The 22,221-nt window shown below is 42.9% G+C and overlaps 1 protein-coding gene across 1 annotated transcript in view; it reads right to left on the bottom strand.

The window, feature by feature from the left end:
- The window catches only part of PTPRA (protein tyrosine phosphatase receptor type A), a 185,206-nt gene extending 166,562 nt beyond the window's left edge, over positions 1–18,644 (bottom strand). The window contains exon 1 of the mRNA XM_033840627.2: positions 18,358–18,644. The gene's annotated coding sequence lies outside the window, so the exon portion shown is untranslated. The remainder of the gene's footprint in view (positions 1–18,357) is intronic.
- Positions 18,645–22,221: the final 3,577 nt, after the last annotated feature.

Raw genomic sequence — 22,221 nt, forward strand, 5'->3', positions numbered from 1 at the left:
TTTTTTTTAAGCTTGGCATGCCTAAACACATACGTCATATAATACTAATTCTCCCATCACTTTCCCATTCAAACAACTGCAAACAAGTTGCCCAGCGTGCCCAGCACTACTTGGCCTTCCACTGACTGGTCCCACTAACTACTTACTTACAAATAAAGACATAGATAATCAATGATCCTAAACACACACACAAACATGGGCACTGAAATTGTGTGGCAATACTCAGTTACAAGGTGGGCAGTCATTCATATGCTTATAGTTCAGGTTACTGAAATTTTAAAAACTATTAGAGTCTACTCAGAGAAATTTCTCTTCAAAATATATCCAAGGACCCCCATTTGAGATACTGCATTACAGTATGACTGTAGAGGTTCTATTGAAAACATTCACCATATCACACAATATCCCATTTAAGAGGAAAATGCCTCAAACCACAGTGCCAGGAAAGGCTGTTTCTCACTACTGATGATGGTTTCTATCTTGTAAGTCAAGTGAATCTCTTGGAACCTTCGGCTAATATAACTTGAGAGCTCAGTATACAGTCTTCTTTAAATAACTGCATAGAATCTAATGGTCTGCGCTACCATAATCAAGCACACACTATAAAAATCAAACATTACAAAAGAAAATACGCTGAATAGAAGGTATCCTTCCCACCAGGCATCCAGTTCCCCACTCCCCAGTGATCATTATTACTGACCAGCTTCTTTGGTGTCTTTCTGGAGAACTCCTAAATGCACTCTCTCTAGAAACACACACACAATGGTATTATATTTGTATCAGTAAATTACTTCAAATTCTCCTTAGAATGAGCTAGGCCATGAGTATTTCCTTCACTGGTCCTAATATTTTAGAAATTACAGTGGTTTTTTGTTTGTTTTTTTTTAGTTGTTTTTTGTTTTGTTTTGTTTTTATTGATTTTGGCTGTGCTGGGTCTTAGTTGCAGCATGCAGGATCTTCGTTGTGGCACTCGGGATCTTCGTCGCAGCATGCAAACTCTTAGTTGCAGCATGCGTGTGGGATCTAGTTCCCCGACCAGGGATCAAACCCAGGCCCCCTGCATTGGGAGCACGGAGTCTTACCCACTGGACCACCAGGGAAGTCCCAAAATTACAGTGTATTAGAATTAAATAATTTTAGGGATAGAAGGATGTTAAACCATCAAGTCCCTTATCACTTTACAGAGGAAGAAACTGTGACCGGGAAAGACTTGCCTGAAGTCTCAAGGCTAATTAGTACTACCAGAAATAGAACTCAGGTCTGCTTACTCCAAACCCTTTCTTTATCCAAGGTGTACTCAAATTTCTTTACATTTTCCACAGTCATCAGGTGATTAATTTGTCTTAACCGTATGAAATTAGAAGCAAGAAGTTCCCCTTGTAACAGAGTTTTTCTCAGGGGATGAACGACTGATTATTTGCAATTAAGTCTGTTTAGTCACCATCGATACACAGATCTGTCTGCACCAAACACAGCAACATATTGGGTTGGCCAAAAACTTCATTCGATTTTTTTCCCTCAGATGGCTCTGGTAGGGCTTAGTTGTCTTTAACTTCAATTGAAACAATTTTGTCAGACTGTATTGTGACAGCTATCATATCAGCATGCATTTAAAAACAAAACTTATCAAAATTGGTGATTTCTCTGTAGCCATTTTAGTATTGAAGATGGAAGAAAAAAAGCAACATTTTTGGCATATTATGCTTTCTTATTTCAAGAAAGGGAAAAACGTAACTGAAACGCAAAAAAAGGTTTGTTCAGTATATGGAGAGGGTGCTGTGACTGATCAAACATATCAAAAGTGGTTTGTGAAGTTTCGTGCTAGAGATTTCTCCCTGGACGATGCTCCACGGTCAGGTAGACCAGTTGAAGTTGATAGCGATCAAATCGAGACATTAATTGAGAACAATCAATGTTATACCATGCGGGAGATAGCCGACATACTCAAAATATCCAAATCAAGTGCTGAAAACCATTTGCACCAGCTTGGTTATGTGAATCGCTTTGATATTTGGGTTCCACACAAGTTAAAGAAAAAAACCTTCTTGACCCAATTTCCACAGGTGATTCTCTACTGAAATGTAATGAAAATGTTCCGTTTTTAAAACAAATTGTGACGGGCGATGAAACGTAGATATTGTACAATAAAGTGGAACGGAAGACATCGTGGGGCAAGCGAAATGAACCACCACCAACCACACCAAAGGCCAGTCTTCATCCAAAGAAGGTGATGTTGTGTATACGGTGAGATTGGAAGGGAGTCGTCTATTATGAGCTCCTTCCAGAAAACCAAACGATTAATTCCAACAAGTACTGCTCCCAATTAGACCAGCTGAAAGCAGCACTTGATGAAAAGTGTCGGGAATTAGTTAACAGAAAACGCATAATCTTCTATCAAGATAATGCAAGACCGCATGTTTCTTTGATGACCAGGCAAAAACTGTTACAGCTTGGCTGGGAAGTTTTGATTCAACCGCTTTATTCACCAGACATTGCACCTTCAGATTTCCATTTATTTTGGTATCTATAAAATTCTCTTAATGGAAAAAATTTCAGTTCCCTGGAAGACTGTAAAAGGCACCTGGAACAGTTCTTTGCTCAAAAAGATAAAATGTTTTGGGAAGATGGAATTATGACGTTGCTTGAAAAATGGCAGAAGGTAGTGGAACAAAACAGTGAATAAAAAGTAAACAACTTTACTGTTCAATAAAGTTCGTGGTGAAAATGAAAAAATGTGTCTTCTATTTTTACTTAAAAACCGAATGAACTTTTCGGCCAACCCAATAATCGATCATCCCTAACATTCTTGGTAATTTCCAAGAAACAAAGTTGAAATTTAGGGTAGCTACACAGCCCTTCGAATCATCAAAAGAAAAAGAAATGTTATATTACAGAGCCCCCAGATTTTGGTATCGATACCTGTTCATCAGCAAACATGTCTGTTTACTATATGCCTAGCACTTGGCTCAATGTTGAACATCAATGTATTGAACACCTAATGGAATTAATAGACATGCCCAATACATAATTGTCCTCAATAAACTAACAGGAAATTAAGACATGAAAATGAGTAATTAAAATACATTGTGATTGGAACTTCCCTGGTGGCTCAGTGGATAACACTCTGCGCTCCCAATGCAAGGCGCCCGGGTTCGATCTCTGGTTAGGGAACTAGATCCCACACGCATGCTGCAACTAAGAGTTCACATGCCACAACTAAGGAGCCCACGTGCCAAAACTAAGGAGCCCAAGTGCTGCAACTAAGACCCCGTACAACCAAATAAGTAAATAAATATTTTTTTAAAAAACCAAAAAACATCGTGATCAATACTGTATTTGTTATACCAACCCTAAAAGGAGGAAAAAACAATTCCTAGGAGAATTCAGGAGACTTCCATAAGTGGGTGATACTTCAGCAGGGTCTAGAAGACTATGTAGTAGTGCGGTTACTTAAGTTTTTGTTTATTTAATGAATTCAGTTTCAAAGAGAAAGATAAACTAAATCATATAGGTACAGTCTTTGGCAATTACAGTGAAGGTTGCAAACTGGTAGCACACTGTGTTATAAAAATATTGAATATGAACTCTTTAGATAGGCCATGGAAACTCCAGTATGACATATGACCCAAGAGATCTACTTCTCTCATTCATATAAGCTGCCCAGCTTCCAAAGACATATTTGAGTTTGCATCCCCCGACAAACTTAATGCCAAAGATAAGGGAGATGGAAAGAAGAGAGTAGAAGAAAAAGACACCTTAAAAACCTTCTGAGTTTTCAAGCCATTACATGGGCTTACAGTTTCTTGTTTAAAGGTATTTTCCAGTTTTGGAATCAGAAAACTTACAAAACTAGGAAACGAACAGGAAAAAGAAGGAAATAATAAAAAGACAGCTTTAGATGCTGAGTGAGGTTAGGCTCACTGAAGAACTAAGGGAACTCACCTGCTGCCACCAAACTCAAAGTGCAAGTAATATGAATCCATGCCTCAGCAAAATTACATATTACTATACATCCTGGACCACCAAGATCCTTCTAAAACCATTAATCTGCATGTGTCAGTGTATGGATTATTATATAAGTGTCTGGATTATCACATAATATGATTAAGTGACTTGATAGAAATAGCACAAGGATCTATACCTAGATCAGAATTGAGACAGTCAGTAAGGTAATGCTCATTGGAGGAATTGATCCCTACCTAAGAAATTATAATGCAAGGTAAAAAAGAGGGAGATGGGCAGTCCAAAAGACAGAGGGTCTGAAAGAGCACAGTACAGTCAAGGATACGGGGAAAAGGTAAGGCTAAAGGGTTAAGAGGGGTTGGTCACAAAAACTTGCTCTGATAAGGAGTCTGGATTTTACCCAGAGGATTTTAAACTGGGGAGTGCTATGATTAGATAGGGAAGTCAAAAAGATCACTCTTGGCAGCAGTGTGATACATGACGTAGAATAAGGAAATAATAATGGGTAGACAACTAGGGAATCTGCAGCAGTCATCTAAATGAGAAGAAACCAGAACTAAGGGACAGAAGAGGTGGGGGAAAGCAGGCAAATTTGAGAAATATTAAAGGTAAAACAGATGGGAATGCAACACCAACCAGAAGAACAGTGTCATCCAAATTTCTGGTTTGGGTTACAGGGTTTTGTCATTCATCAAGACAGAGAATACAAAAGTAACACATTTAAAGGGAAGATGAGGTCAGTTCTGAGCCTGTTACAGGTGCCTGGGAAACAGTCCAGTGAAGATTACCAGTAGGTTGCTGGCTATCATCCAGCGCGAGGACGAATTTTCTCCTACTTAGCAAGGAGCTGGCAGCCGAAACCCTGGGCATAGGCATATGCTTCCAGGAACAATGCGTAGGATGAAACACAAGAGGGCTAAGGATGTACTCTTTGGTAAGTCAAAGAGTGGTCACCGAAGAGAGGCCTAAGGGAACTGAGGAGTGGCCAGAAAGGTAGAGAAAAACCAAGAAAGTGTGTCACAGAACTCCGGGGAAGATGGTTCAGGAAGCAAATGTTGTACGGTTTATCCCATTTACTCAATTCTTCTCCCTCTCTCTTCCCTCTCCCATCCTTGCCACATTTTCCCCCATTGAAACCCCAGGAAGATAAAAGTTACTCTGTGATCAATTATGCAGCTACACTGTATCCTGACCAACTACTACAGAGGAAAAACAAAATCAAGGTCATTATAATATTTCCTAACATTTACTGAAAGTTTACTACATGCTAAGAACTCTGCTAAGCACTTGGGGTGAACGATCTAATCCTTAAAACAAACATGCAGTAAAAGAGTACTACTGTTGAACCCATTTATTAGGTGAGGAAACAGTCTCAGAAGGGTTAAGTATTAATACTTTGTCCATGTTCACAAAGCATGGCAGGTATGGGATATGAACTCTAGTCACTTCCAACTCCCCAAATTAAAATAACTATAAAGCCTGACAAGGAAAATATGAAAGAAATACAAAATCCAATCTGGGGACTTTCCTGGCAGTCCAGCGGTTAAGACTCCATGCTTCCAGTGCAGGCAGTATGGGTTGAATCCCTGGTCGGGGAACTACGATTTCCACATGCCATGCAACGTGGCCAGGGGGCGGAGGGGGGAGGAACTAATCTGATTCAAGGACTGGCAGTGTTTGACAGACTGACAGTATAAATATATTTTAAATATCTAAGAAAATTTAATTCACTAACAAAGGGGTATGAAGGAATTTAATCAGTTAAGCTTGAATTAACATTAATTAAAGAGCAAGTGAAAGTTACTGTTCTTATTTCTATGTATAAATTACAATGCTTACAAGTACAATAACAAGACTAAAGAAAAACTAGGTTTTTAAATTTGCCACTTAAATAAACTGAACATTAATTTGAAACCCAAGTAATTTTTAGTCCTTTTCATGAACAAAAGCCCCACTCAGACATTACAAAACACACATAACTGAACTGCTCTGTTAACCACTACTTGCTCTACAACAGCATTCTTCAAAGTAGAACTTCTGAAAGCTAAGTGCAAGTGAATAAGCAGGAAATGTTAGTTGAAATGTCAAACTTAAGTAACTCTCACAGTATACGGGCATGACGCTTTCTGGAAGGTTTCACAAGTACTGTTCATAGTGCCTAGGGATGCCTCTGAGAAGGGGAACTTGGAAGATGAGGGAGAGAGAATTACCTTTTACGTATATTTTTAGTACTAACATTTGAATATTTTAACATGTACATGTATCATTCAAATGCATACATGATTTTAAATGAAGCAAATTTAAAAATATACACACTGGGGCTTCCCTGGTGGCGCAGTGGTTGAGAGACCGCCTGCCGATGCAGGGGACACGGGTTCATGCCCTGGTCCAGGAAGATCCCACATGCCGAAGAGCGGCTAGGCCCGTGAGCCATGGCCGCTGCACCTGCGCGTCCAGAGCCTGTGCTCCACAACGGGAGAGGCCACAACAGTGAGAGGCCCACGTATCACAAAAAAAAAAAAAATTTTAAATAAAAAATAAAATAAAAATATACACATTGATTAAAAAACATAAAGCCATTATTTTTTCCATTTTCTAAAAAGATGCTTTCTCAAATTTACCTTCTCCTTCCCACCACAGTCAGCCACTATTGAGAATCACTGCCTCAGAGCTTCACAACTGCTACCAACAGCACTATTGCTAACTGGGTATGAACTATAGGAAGAAAAAGGATCTTCTATCACTTCCACCAACTAGTAGCAAGATCCTGGGCCAGGCTAACTCCCCAGAATGGAGAAACAGAGAAACACCAGTTGGAAGTCACTGTATAGTCAGCCCCTGTTAACAAAGCAAGCAGGTCCAGGTGGGAAGCAAGGTGCGCTGGAGAGCAGTGGTCTCACAGACAGCAGCAGAAGCACTGATTCAGGAACTGGCCGCATTCCTTGAAAGGTGGGTAAAGCATTCAAATCAATTGAGGCATGGAAAGGGGCACCAGAACAGAAGCATTCCTGTGAAAGCTCTCCCCCACACTTCCCCACCTTTCCTTTTAGAGGAACACTGGAAGTCCTGGAACTATTCCATATACTGATGTACTGCTGATACACCAAATGGAAGACATTCTCTTTATTAATGGGGTATTACTAATGCATTTATAATACTGCATTAAGCCACCTGTCAACCAGTGTTTGAAAACTAATTGATGGTTATTTGTCAATCAATATTTGAGAACTCTTGAACAATTTATAGCAGCCGGGTTTTAACTTCTCCCCACACACAAAAGCTCAGTTCACTTTCAAAAAGCCAAAAATGTGGAACCCTACTAATGCTTCTACTGCTTAAATCATGCTTATCCACAAATCTCCATTCCCCTATGCCTAGCCAGTCCAGAACACCATCAACCCTGGCCAAATATGCTCTAACAATCATGAAACTAGTCTCTATGCTCTGTCCAGTTCATTCTCCACAGTAATGACAATCAAATTTTTTGACTGCACACCAGTCAATCAATCAACACGCACATCCCCAACATGTGTTCACCAATAAATATGATAAAGATACTAATATATATAAATACTACAAAAAACAGTCATTCATTTCCAAATGTAATAATGATTGTGATAATGGTTTTTATATGGGAAAATATAAAAACCATTACTGCTATCACTAAGATGTTAATATCAACCTTGTTTTAAAAATATTTAGTGTGATCCATATGATCAAATATTTATTATGCTTGAAAAATCTCATTTTAATACTTTGTGACAAAGCAATCTGAAAGCCTGGTTTCAAATCAATACTTGGTTTTAATGGTTATCATAGTCCAAAAGAAATATGGGTCCAAAAGGAAGAAGCACTACGGTTGTGCTTACTAAAGAGTGGTATTTCTTTTTCCAACCCCATCCAATTATACAAACATTTCCCTTCAAATTTGGCTAGCAAATGTCTATCTTCCCTTGAAAAGGAAACGACTCTTGAAATTACTCTTGAAAACTAGTCAGAAGATTTTACTTTTTAAATTTCTAACAAATGGATGTGAAACCCACTAAAACTAAGAGCAAGAGTAACTCTATAATAAACCCTTATATACCTATTATCCAGCTTCAATGATTATCAGTAATGGTAAATAACCTACAACCCTCAGACACAATGAATTATCTTAGAGCAAATTCCAGACATCCTATCATCTCATCCATAAATACTTCAGTACATATCTCCAAGGGAAAAGAGTTTTTTCTTTTAATATAACTATACTATTATCATATCTTTAAAAACTTAAAACAATAGTTTAAAAATCATTTAATATATTAAGTGGTATTCAAATTACTCCCAATTGTCTCATAAATACCTTTTTACAGTTAAATTGTATGACACAGGATCTAATCAAGGTCTACACATTACATTTAGTTAATATGTCTCAAGTCTTTTCTAACCTGTAATAGTTTCTCCACTTTTTTTCTTGCCATTTATTTGAAGTAACTGGGTTCATTTGTCCTACTGGATTTCTCACATTCTGAATTTTCTAATTACATTCTATAAGCTGATTGTTAGATCTAGATGCTTAATTAGAGTCAGGTTTGATTTGATTTTGGTAGGGAAAGACTATTTCATGAATGGTGTTATATTTTTCCTATTGTACCACATGAGAGGAACATAAAGTTTGGTTGTACCCATTTTAGAGATGTTATGACTGATTAGAAGATTGTCATTCTGATTCTTCTATTATAAAGTTCCCTACTGGTTTTAATTGCAACTGATGATCAATGTCTAGGTCTTTTATTTCATTAGATCATCTGGAAATTTTTTTAGAAATACATTTGGAGATGTTTATCAGGTAAGAAATTTATGCTTCCAAGTTTTTCATGTGTAAAAATATGAGAGTTCTTATAGATGCAACAAAATCACAATGAGCCCATGAGTCACTGGGGAAATGCAAATCAAAACTACAATGAACTATCACTTCATACCACTAAGATAGCTACAGTCAAAAAGACAGCATAACAGGGGACTTCCCTGGTGGCACAGGGGTTAAGAATCCTCCTGCCAATGCAGGGGACACAGGTTCAAGCCCTGGTCCGGGAAGATCCCACATGCCGCGGAGCAACTAAGCCTGTGAGCCACAACTACTGAGTCTGTGCTCTAGAGCCCGCGAGCCACAACTACTGAGCCCACATGCCGCAACTACTGAAGCCCGCGTGCCTAGAGCCCGTGCTCCACAACAAGAGAAGCCACCGCAGTGAGAAGCCCGCGTGCCGCAAGGAAGAGTAGCCCCCGGTCGCCGCAACTAGAGAAAGCCCGCACACAGCAAAGAAGACCCAACGTAGCCAAAAATAAATACATAAAATAAATTTAAAAAAAAAAAGACAGCATAAATATTGGTGAGGATGTGAAGAAACTGGAACCCTTGTGCATTGCTGCTGGGAATGTAAAATGGCACAGGTGCTTTACAAAACAGTTTGGCAATTCCTCTAAAGTTAAACAGACCCATTTAACCCAGCAATTCCGCTCTATATCCAAGAGAAATGAAAACGTATGCCCGCACATGTACTTGTGCATGAATGCTCACAGCAGCATTAATCGTAATAGCCAAAAAGTGGAAACAACTCAAAAATTCACTAACTGATGAATAGATAAACAATATATCTAAACAATGGATTATTTATTCAGCTATAAAAAGGAATGAATGAATTCATGCTACATGAATGAACTCCCCAAAACATTATGCTAATTAAAAGAAGTCAGTCAACAAAGGCCACATTTTATATGATTCCATTTATATAAAATGTCCAGAACAGGCAAATAGAAAGAGTAGGGGCTGCCAGAGGCTGGAGGGAGGGTGGAATGGGGAGTGAAGGTAATGGGTGCAGGGTTTCTCCTTGGTGTGATGAAAATGTTCTGAAATTAGATAATGGTGATGGTTGCACAACTCCACAAATACACTAAAAATCACTGATTGTACACTTTAAAAGGCTGAATTTTATAGTATGTAAATTATATCATGATAAAGCTTCTTTTTTAAATTACAAGGAAAATGTTATCCCATAGCATACTTGTAAGAAAAAAGACGTTACTTTCTCATTCACTGTTAAAATAACATCTTTACTTGAAGAGACAGATTAAGGATATTAACTTCTCAAATAATATTAGCTAGATAGCCATTTATCACAGAAAAAGTAGGCTTTTTTTTTTTTGGTAGAAGTAAAATGTATAACATCAACAACTCCACCACAAGATAACCAACAAGATAACCTGCCTCAATAGTTCATGAAGAGGCAATGAACGCATTTCATTTTTCATTCAAGTGTATGTTCTGTTTACATTTAGACAATTATTCCATACAACATTGTTATGAAGGCAGTCATTTACTATTAAGAATGTTTTCTCCAGTATAACTTTCTCCAGTAGCTCACAAAAGAAGTGATTTTTCTTGGATTTCTTTTAATAAAGAGAATCTAGCAAATACTAAGGCATGCTAGAAGCTTCTATACTTTTAAAAGTATGTAACAAACCTCCAACACTGAAAAATTTATTCTAATATTGCTTGTTCAAATCTTCAGCAACATTTACTACATCTTACAAGAGTATCTGCAAACAAAATTTAGTCTTAGTTTCTTGATATATTATTTTCCATACACTATATCAACCTTTTTGTGGGTGCAGGCAGTGCGGACAGGAGAACCTGCCAATGGTATGTGCCTTTTGTTCATTTATAAGAACAGAAAACCTTGAAATAGATACTTTAATCATTAGGCTAGTAAAATTATGTACAGTATCTGATTGAATAGCCTATGTCTTTTTTTCTTTTCTTTTTGGCTGCAGCCCATGGCTTGGGGGGATCTTAGTTCCCCCACTAGGGATTGAACCTGGGCCACGGCAGTGAAAGCGCTGAGTCCTAACCACTGGACTGCCAGGGAACTCCCCAGGCTATGGCTTTAAACATCATTGGGGGAAAAAAAACATGCAGAGCTTCTCTTTATGCTCCAGATGCTTAGTTTTCAAATGTCTTGTTGTTAGTGATAGCCTCATATTTTACTATTTAATATCTCAGGTTCTATATAATCTTAAAACAAGATTCCTATAATGACAGAGGATGTAAGTCTATGTTTCAAACAGAGTTCTTGATACCTTCCAATGTAATACGAGCTGACTTATTTAATCTGACTTAATAGCTCACTGAGCGGGACTTCCCTGGTGGTCCAGTGGTTAAGACTCCAAGCTCCCAATGCAGGGAGCCCAGGTCTGATCCCTGGTCACAGAACTAGATCCCACATGCATGCTGCAAATAAGACTAGGTGCAGCCAAATAAATAAATAAATACTAAAAAAAAAAAAAAAACTGCTCACCAGAACTTCATAATAGGAGCTAGACAAGGGTCAGCTCTGCCATTTTGTTTGTTTCCTTGTGCTTGCGTTATTAATATTTTCTTCAATCACTGGTTTCTTTGCAGGGATCTTTTTAAGCCACTTGTTCATTTTGTGAAGGTTAGTTTAATGAAAGCTTAATAATATAGACTGTTATCAATATGTTGCAATACACTGAAAGCAAATGTATATATACAGGGATTTCCCTGCTGGTCCAGTGGCTAAGACTCTGCACTCCCAATGCAGGGGGCCTGGTTCGATCCCTGGTAGATCCCACATTCTGCAACTAAGAGTTCACATGCCGCAACTAAAGATCCCACATACCACAACAAAGATCTCTTGTGCCACAACTAAGACCCAGGTCAGACAAATAAACAAATAAATTTTAAAAAATTTTTAAATATATATACAAAATGTATATATACAGCTCTGCTTGCTTACTGCAGGACTCCCCTCTTACTTCTGGACACCCAAACACTGTTTGACCTACAGACCCAAGAAGATGCCAGTGACAGTCCCTAAATGTAATGTTTTATCATTTTTTAGATAAAAACAATAAAAAGTTCAGCATCCCAGCATCTTATCCACCTCACTTGGAAAACTACTGCTCTGGATTGCAGCCACAGTGAACTTTTCACAACTGCAAATCAGATCAGTTCACTCCTCTTTTAAATCCTTCAATGGCTTAGCCCTGCCTTCACGATAAAGTCCAAAATCCTTACGTGGTGTATAGGGCCCTCAACTCTGGCCCCTGCTTCTCTCTAGTCCAGTGGTTCTCAACCCTGGCTGCATATTAGAATCACCTAGGGAATTAAAACATACATATACATATATATATATACGTAAGGTACCAATTTCTTCCTAGCTCAGGGTCTCTGTGTTGTTTAAACTGCAAGCATTGTTGAACTTCTCTGGTGCTCCCAAGACATCTTATTCTTCCCCTTTGATCACATCTATAATTACCATCAGGTGATTAATGTCTGCCTTCTGCATTAGCCCATAAGGACAGACATCACAACCAAGTTACTGGAGTACCCAGTTATCTGGAGTATCCCTAACTACCAGCACAATGTCTGGTATTTTCTACTGAACAGCACCCAGTTTTCTATTTCATACCAGTATGATCTTATCCTAAATTTCCAAAATATTTCTGGCCTATCAACCATGTCTTTCTTCATAAAAAAGTTGACTTTAGCTACATAACACTTGGATATGATATAACACAGCACCGTACTTCATTCAAAATCTAAATGAGCTACTAAAACTCATTTAGTAGCTCATTTAGATTTTTTCTAAAGTTTTTCTAAAGAAATGTAAATTAAACCTAACTCAAAGTACTATTACATTTCTTTTAAATTAACAAAATCGAATATTAGGTTTTTTTAAATTTATTTTACTTTCGGCTGCGTTGGGTCTTCGTTGCTGCGTGTGGGCTTTCTCTAGTTGCAGCAAGCGGAGGCTACTCTTCATTACGGTGCACAGGCTTCTCACTGCGGTGGCTTCTCTTGTTGCGGAGCATGGGCTCTAGGCGCGCAGGCTTCAGTAGTTGTGGCACACGGCTCTCAGTAGTTATGGTGCACGGGCTTAGTTGCTCCACAGCATGTGGGATCTTCCCGGACCAGGGCTCGAACCCGTGTCCCCTGCATTGGCAGGCAGACTCTTTAACAACTGCGCCACCAGGGAAGCCCAAATACTCAGTTTTGTTTGTAACAGCATTGGCTGTATTGTCAGGAAATAGGGCCACAAAAATTGCTGATGATGTTGTAAACTAGTTCAACCTTTCTAGAGAGCAATTTGGCACTGAAACCATATTCTGATGCAGTGAACCCATTTTAGGGGTAAGAGTGCAAGAAAATAATCCAAAAGAAGTATTTGAACAAGGGTGCTCAGAAGTACCATTTATAATAGTAAAAAGGAGAAAGAAAAGGAAAATAAAAAACGATCGCACAAACTACAGCTATCAATGCATAGAATACTATTCTGTGATTTAAAATAATAAACAAAATGAGTAAATATAAAATATTTGATGTTATTCAAGAAAACAAAAATCATATGCTGTATTTACTTTACTCGCCATGTACATATAAAAGGTTTTAACTATAAAAAAAACTATGCCTATACACTGACACAAATGGATATGAATTTAAAGTAAATACAATTTCACATTTAATGGATTCTCTTTTCCACAGAGAATATATTAAAACAAATTTTAACACTGGGTTATTTGAGGGTTTGTTGCTCAATTGTATTGTTAGTGTTATATTATTGCTATTTTTGTTGTACTCAGACTCACTAAAAAAATTTCTTCAAATTTGTCATTTGGGAACATATTAGTTATTACATTAGAAGTAAAAAGACAAGATTGTATATTTGGCCAGATTCCTGCTTATAACTTAAGCTTCACCTGCACCTCATTTTTCCCACATGAAGGTGGAGAAAAACAATGCAACAATGTTTACAAACTGACTCTGAGAACCTCCAATGAAAGATGCTGGGCAAATACAAATATCAGAGCTGCTTAAAAAAATCACCACCACCCAGTGTTTTGCACAAGTCACTTTATCCTTCTGAGACTCAATGTCTCCTTCTGCAGATAGAAAGAAATAGGCTAGAATCACATGAGGGGAGGAGGTTAGGTGAGGGAAAAGCACCTGAAAAAGCAGTCTATCTGAAAAAGCATCCCAGGCTACCCTGATAAATACTCTGATGAAGATCTGTTTGAGGTCCATTCACATTTTTGCAAAGAGGATAAGTTAGTACAACCCCCTCCAAGGGGTGGTAATTTGGCTACATGTCTACAAATTTAAAATGCACACGTATCCTTTGACCCAGTAATTCCACTTCTAAAAATATACAATTCAGGGGCTTCCCAGGTGGCGCAGTGGTTGAGAATCTGCCTGCTAATGCAGGGGACACGGGTTCGAGCCCTGGTCTGGGAGGATCCCACATGCCACGGAGCAACTAGGCCCGCGAGCCACAACTACTGAGCCTGCGCGTCTGGAGCCTGTGCTCCGCAACAAGAGAGGCTGCGATAGTGAGAGGCCCGCGCACCGCGATGAAGAGTGGCCCCCGCTTGCCACAACTAGAGAAAGCCCTCGCACAGAAACAAAGACCCAACACAGCCAAAAATAAATAAATAAAAAATATACAATTCAGGTAATTTTACACATGAGCTCTTAACAAAGTATGTAGAAGGATATTCATTATAATGTTGTAATAGAAAAACCTGGAAACAACTTAAATGTTGTTTGATCCAAAAACTAGTTACAAATAATAGTGCAGCCAAACAATGAAATAAGTAAAAGAATATCAATAAAATAAAAAGAATAAATAGCTCTATATGTACTAACATATAATGATTTCCTAAGTTAAGTAATGATTTTCCTACGTTAAGTAAAAAAGAGCAAGATATGGGAATTCCCTGGCAGTCCAGTGGCAAGGACTCCGTGCTTTCACTGCAGAGGGCCCAGGTTTGATTCCTGGTCAGGGAACTAAGATCCTACAAGCCAAGCCGAGCAGCAGTGAAAAAGAAGAAGAGCAAGATGTGACTGGTATGTACCATGGGGTAGGAGTACGGATAGGCAGATACATGTTTATACAGGAATAGTGTCTATGTAAAGCCACAGAAACTGGAAACTTCAACCATCTCTGGGGAGGTCAGGGTAGAAGGGAGGCATTTCTCTATACATACGCTTTCATACTGCTGGAATTTTTTCTCATAAGTATGACCTGTGCCCAAAACTCAGCAGTATTCTCTTTAGGCCTCACTCTGGGTCTAAGAGGCTATGATTCTGCCTCTGTGAAGCCTCACCATTGCCTCCTAAATTGGAAGGGTATTAACATCTGGCCCCATACTGCCCCTGAATGACCTTTCAAAAGTCTGGTGTGCCCAAGTCCCTGACCTCCTTTATCTTTTAGTTTTTTAATTTATTTTATTTTGTTTATTTTTATTTTTGGCTGCCTTGGATCTTTGTTGCTGTGTGCGGGATTTCTCTAGTTGCGGCGAGTGGGGGCTACTCTTCGTTGTGGTATGCGGGCTTCTCATTGCAGTGGCTTCTCTTGCTGTGGAGCACGGGCTCTAGGTGCGCCAACTTCAGTAGTTGCGGCACACAGGCTCAGTAGTTGTGGCTCGTAGGCTGTAGAGCACAGGCTCAGCAGTTTTGGTGCACGGGCTTAGGTGCTCCGCGGCACGTGGGATCTTCCCGGACCAGGGCTCGAGCCCGTATCCCCTGCATTGGCAGGCGGATTCTTAACCACTGCACCACCAGGGAAGTCCCCCTGACCTCCTTTAAAATCCCCCTTTAAAGTCTCCACTGCCCAAACTCTAACACAGCACTTACAGCCCTTCAAGCCAACCTAATCTCATCTCCCACTCTTCTTCCCTCTACCCTATCCAACTACGTTTAACCTCTCCCTGCTCCCCAAGGACAATGGGTTCCTTCCACCTCCAAGCCTGCCTGTGCTGCTCCTTCTTTCCTGTATCCTGTCCACCATACATAAACTCCTATCTATCCTTCATGACCCAAAGGCTCCCTTCCAGTCAAGTTTTCTCAGACCACCCAGGGAGGGAATGCTGTCTATACAGCCAGGCAGATACTCTGGAACTAGACTGCCAAGATTCAAATCCTGAGTATTCCCTCATCTGCACACTGTATGGGCTCAGTTTCCACCCTTGTCTAGTAAGAATCAGCCACCACATGATGGTAGAAAGAATTATATAAGATAATTCGTGGAAAGCATTTATTACCTAGCCTGACACAAGGCAAATAAAAGGTATTATTACACTCTCATAGTACCTGTGATATAAGTATTTGTATCCACTTGTCCTGCATTAAGCTGTGAGCCCCTCAAAGGTAAAGATGTGACTTCCTCACTTTTATTCTGTATGCCAAGCACTTCACCTGGCAAACAGAATACATGTGAACGTACTTCAGTCAGAGGACTGGCTTTTCTGGTTTCTGAATTTCACCTAGGTGGTAAATTAGTGTCTAAAAGGTACCCAGTGAACAGCCTCCTAGATTGTACCCTGCCCTACAGTACGCACATAGTCAGGCCACTTCAGGCAGGCAGAGGTGAAAAAGAGATGGTGGGGCTTTTAGCCTTTCAGAGACAGTCAAGCAGACTGAAGGCCAGTGGCATATGAGACCGGCCAGCTTCTGCCTGTTGATTACTTATGGGGGCTGGATGGGATGGACATGAAGAGATGGGGAATCAAGATACTAAAAGTCATAGGTGTGCACACCAAGCAGGAAACACTCAGGAAAGATTCTCTCAGGGGACTTCCCTGGTGGTGCAGTGGTTAAGAATCCGCCTGCCAATACAGGGGACACAGTTTCGACCCCTGGTCCGGGAACATCCCACATGCCACGGAGCAACTAAGCCCGTGTGCCACAACTACTGAGCTTGCGCTCTAGAGCCCGCGAGCCACAACTGCTGAGCCCGTATGCCGCAACTACTGAAGCCCATGCACTCTAGGGCCCATGCTCCACAACAAGAAGGCACGGCAATGAGAAGCCCGTGCACCACAACAAAGAGTAGCCCCACCTGCTGCAACTAGAGAAAGCCCACGCACAGCAACGAAGACCCAACGCAGCCAAAAAAAAAAAAGATTCCACTGAATTAAAAAAAAAAAAGATTTTCTCAGGAAGTGGGTACCTGGAAGTAAACATAAGTGGAAGAGATGGGACAGGACCTGTAAGACAATCGGGAGGAAGAAACCTCTCAATATGGAAGATGAACAGTTGAACAAGGCACAGCTCCTGCCCTCATCAAGCTTCTCAAATGAGAAGGGCTTTAAAGGAAGAGGTGGAGGTTGGCAGGTAAAGGTGGGGAGGAAAGAGGATCACACAAGCAAAAAAAGAGGCAGTCAAGCAATTCTGATTGGCCAGAGAGGGGGATGAAAGGAAGGAGAATTGAAGGATTCAGCTAAAAGTAAAAGAGTAAGTTGAAGCAAGACTGTCAAGTGCCCTGTAGGACCTGTTAAGGCATTTTGGGCTTCATTCACCCTATGGGAAAAGGAAAGCGAGGGAGTTTTAAGTAAACAAGTGACAGCATCAGATCTGTGTTTTGTAAAGGAGTGGCCAGGCAGGAAGATGTTCACCCATCTTCCACCACCAGTCCTCTCCTTGCCCACCATCTTCTGGTTCTAGAGCTGCCTTAATGGCAAGCAGGTGGCAAGAGAAGAGATCTTTCAGGAGATGTGACTGGTTCTAGAGCAGGGATCCCTACCCTGGGCAAAGGCTTCTGAAGGCATTCACCCTCCTAGAGAGGTCTTAAACATTCCTATTTTCCTGTCTTACAAACATCATTCACTGACCTCAAAAAAAAAACAAACAAACCCTCAACATTAGGCTCAGCTCTGCCATTATTATTTTTATCTTCAGGAAATACAATTAGGAACTAATTTTTCAAAAAACGGTATTCTTTGTGTTATTCACCAAAAGTTAAAAAAAAAAAAAAAAAAGGAGGAGACCTGCATTCCCAATTGGCTCATTTTAAATTCTGGGCAGCTCTGAGCCCCTACTTCCCTTCCTAAGCGGTCTCAACTGTAGGGAGTGGACGGTAAAGAGAGGGGCCCGGGGAAGAAAAGTTGGTCACTGTAAGAGCAAATTTTCTCGTGCCAGGAGTTTTCCTCTTTCTTCCCATTAAATGGACCTGAGCAAATTCTGTTCTCGCTGTCCAAATTTCTTCTTTCAGAATGAACTATGGCAGCGCCCCCGCCCGACCCCAGGAGGACACACGCAAAGTTCCTGGGCAGTAGAGAGGGGTCGGCGCCCGGGCCGGCGCGTTTCCGGGGACACCCCCCACCCCACCCCACCCACACAGACGGACAGCGTTTCCGGGGACACCCCCCACCACACACACACACACACACACACACAGACAGCGCAAGGATGTGGGATCCCTGGAAAGCCGGATGGATCCGGCCCGGAAAAGAGGGATTTGGGATCGGGCCGGGGACCCCTCCCACCCGCTCCCGGGAGCCGCCCCCCCACCTCCGGAGCCCGCCTGGGCGGCGGCAGCCGCGAACACTCACCGAGTCCGGCGTTGGGCGGGACCGCTGGGGACGAGGACGGCGGCTCCGCCTCTGTGCCGCGGCGGCGTCTCGGCCCGCCACACGCCCTCAGGGCCGCCGCCCGGCCCACGGCTCGGAGCCCCGCGGCGGCGGCGGCGGCCTCGCCTCCATGGCGAGGGGAAGCGGCTGAGGGGCAGCGGCTGAGGGGCTACCGGGCGGGCGGCGGTGATGGCGGCGGCAGCCTCGGGTCCGAGCTGGAACGCGCGCGCGCGTCTCTGTCAGCGCCGCACTCGCCGCAGCCTCGCTCCCGACCCGGCCTTGGCTGTAAAGAGCCTCCTCATTGGTGGTTCAGAGACGGGCGCTGGTTGGCCCAGACAGAACGGGCGTCTCCTGGCCCTCCTGGGTCCCGCCCTTGCGCGCCTCCGAGCGCTCTCTCGCCTGCCAGCCTGGGGCGTAAGGCCGGGTCTCACTGTCACCGTCTCACTGATGGCCTGGGAGATGTGCACCCCAAGGCAGCGCACATGGACCCTGGGAGCACCGGCCGACCGTGCACCAACACCGTCCGCCTCTCTACTGTCCCACCTCCCTGGATGTGGGCCTTCTTCCCAGTTTACAGATGCGGAAACTGAGGCCAAACACAAGTTACACCAATGTCTAGCGATCAGGGCGGCCTGGAACTCAAAAATCGTCTTTCCACTCCTGTCTCCAAACGGGTTCCCTCGAACTCCCCCCTCCCTTTTTCTAATTGGTGCAAGGTATTTAAAGGACGGAGGCTCTCAGTGGGGAGGGAGAGGAACCTGCAAAACCGCTAGAAGAGGCCTAGCACCGTGGCTGTGGTCTTCCATCAAGTCAACCTAGCCATCCCCACTCGAGCCCCAGCGAAATCTCCCCAGCTTTCCAGATGCGCATATCCGGGCCTGGCTTGCACCGAGCCGGGTAGAAACACGACACACGGTGCTCTGCGGTGGGGGTGTTTGCGATAGGCCTGGCGGGGAAGGGGAGGTTCAAAGCGCCGAAAGGACCGGGAGATGCGTCTCCCCCTGAGGCCAGGGACCGGGGACCGGGTGGGAGGTGCGGAACTCCTCCCCAGCTCACCCCGCCGCACGTGGCCACCTCAAAGCCATCGGTTGGTATGCCCGGCAACAGCGGGTTCCCAGGCTGCAGGACTTCAGGAATCGCTGAAGGCCGATTACACAGTCGTGGTGGGTGCCGGGTGAGACACTCCTCAGGTGGTAGTCCCCACGCAGGGTCCCACGGACGCACCGGGACCCGCACAGGGGGAGTGGCGGGGAGTCTGTAGGCTGGAGAAAGATTGTCCAGCAGTGTGCAAGCGGAGCTTGCTGGGAGACCCTTCATTCCTGACCCGCAGCCTGAGCTGCCTGGAGTTGGCGGTGGCGAGCCTCCCTCTCCCGTCCGTGGCCCGGAAGACAGTCCCACGTTCAACGCGCCCCATGGGAAGGGTCTGTGGCTGGTTGCAATCCATTTGCATGGCGGGGACATTTAGGCGAAGGAGCAGAAGCCCACATCAGTGACCACCTCCACTCCCCACTACCGCCTGCAGTTGGGGCGTCAATTTGGAACTCTATGCACCCCGCTGCCCCGATTTGTGGAATAAGCGTGTGCTGACCAGAGCCACGGACTGGGAATACCGGGTGCGGCGGGCGTCCTTCGGGGCATCCCCTCCCCAGCAGGGAAGTTCCTCCCTGAGTAGGAATTGTGTCTCCCACTCCCTCTCAGCAGGGCTGGCCCAAAAGTGTTGTGAAATGACCTAATCCTAGACGCCTCTGCCCGACAGACACTCCAGCCCAAAGACCCAGAGGCCACACACCCAGTCTCCTGTTAGAGCCCCAAGGGCAGCGAATGAGGGCAGGTCCTTATATATACCAACCACTTAGTTACCCAGAAAGTAGAAAAACTCCCTCTATCCACACACTGAACTGCCAAGGTGAAAAAGCCTGAACTCAAGGGTTTGGAAACCCTGAAAAATAATGACTGTGAGTGCTGGAGATACCTGGGTAGCTAGGATAGCAGTAGGCTAGAACTAATCTCCACCAGGCTTGCCCCACCTACATCTGACCTACACTACTATTTCTTAGTATGTTTCTTTTGGTTTATTTTTTTATTTATAGTTTTACTTATACTACCATAAAAGGGTTTCCCATGCTACTTATATTTCCTAACCTACATTAATATAAATATATATTAAAATAAAAAGCATTCATCCTTGAGGTCATCTGAAGGATCCCCACCAGATCTGACTACACTTGGGAAAATGCTGTGGTTGGGTGTGGTAGTCAGAGAGCCCTGGGGTTCAAGCCTTACCACTGGCTGCTTGACCCGAGTCTCCCTCTGCTACTCTTCCTGGAACCTCCCAAGGCTGCACTGAGAATTACAGGCATGTGCAGTTTGGTAAGTAACCCATCCTCAGGAAATGCAGTTCCTTCTCTCCATGAGACAGCTGCATTGGGGTCAGAGCATTTGTGGTGTGTGTGCAGGGGTGACAGGACCTCACACCAAGGAGAGACAGGGCCTTGCGTATTCCATCCTGGGGACCCTGAGAAGGAAATTTCAGTTTGGCGACCACACAGACCCTATTTGCAGTGGGAGAGGACAGAGTCCCATCCTCAGCTGCCCACCTGTGGAGACCTGCCCAAACTCCCCATCCTACCTGATGCCCAGGGTGTCCACAGCTCCACCCATCACCACAAGGCAAAGGGCTATCTTCCAAGAGGAGAGGAGAGGAGAGGAAAGGAACTGAAAGAGGGTGGGGAGGCAGTCTTCTGCTCCAGACCCTGCTTTAGTTCCAGCCCAAAGGAGCACACACCTAGCGGTAGGCACTTGTCAGCCACCCCACAGGTGCCCCAGAAGTCACAGGTTTCATGAGAGAAGGATTAGACTAGAAGGAGAACTGGAGGGTGTGAGTAAAGGACTCCTGTTTCTTTAGGCAAGTCACTTCCCCTTTCAGGGCCTCCTTTCCCCATCTAGTAAATGGACCAATGAGTCATTTGTTCAACAAATACTTATTAAGTGCTGCCGACCATGAGCTGGACACAGCAGGGAATAAGACAGAAAAGGTCTCTGCTCTCAGGAACTTACAGTCTAGATGGGGAGACAGACAATAAACAAGTGAACAAAAAAATTTCCTAAATGCTCTAATGAAAATAAAGCAAGGCAGCATGATACGAAGTTGAAGTAAATGAGAGCCAAGTGACTTCCCAGGCCATTCACTGTTCTATTCCCAAGGGTCATTTGCCGGAGTTTTGTACCTAGAAGAAACTGCAGCCCCCTCACCCTGAGAAGATGGCTTATAGGAGCCTTTGCCCCAACTCTCACTCCAGGGATATCCATGGATATCCTAAACCAGAAGAAATGTTTCCAAATTCTCTGCCCCCAGGCCCAAAATCCTGGTCCAAGGCTCAATCCTAGTTCCTTCCATTGGCCATGATGACCCTACCTGTGACTGTAGGCCCAGGCCTGCTGTGCAAATCGCTCAGGGTAGAGAAGGCATTTTACACTAATTACAGTTGAGCAACCAAGGATTTGAAAAATAAATCTTAGTTGTTTTTTTTTTAATTTTTTTGTGCAGCAAACTAGTTGTTTTTAATATATCACTATTTAGGGACTTCCCTGGCAGTCTAATGGTTAAGACTCCAGGCTTCCAATGCAGGGGTTGTGGGTTCGATCCCTGGTCAGGGAAGTAAGATCCCACATGCCACATGGCATGGTCAAAAATAAAATAAAATAAAATAAAATCACTGTAAGTGTATAAGTGAGTTTGTCAAAACTCAGCAAACGTACAATTAAAAGCTGAGCATTATATATATTTTGCCTGAAAAGAAAAAATTGCACACAAATAATGAACTCCGGTTAATGAAATGCATTCTT

This window comes from Tursiops truncatus, chromosome 15 (assembly GCF_011762595.2).
Source record: "Tursiops truncatus isolate mTurTru1 chromosome 15, mTurTru1.mat.Y, whole genome shotgun sequence".
Lineage (NCBI taxonomy): Eukaryota > Metazoa > Chordata > Mammalia > Artiodactyla > Delphinidae > Tursiops > Tursiops truncatus.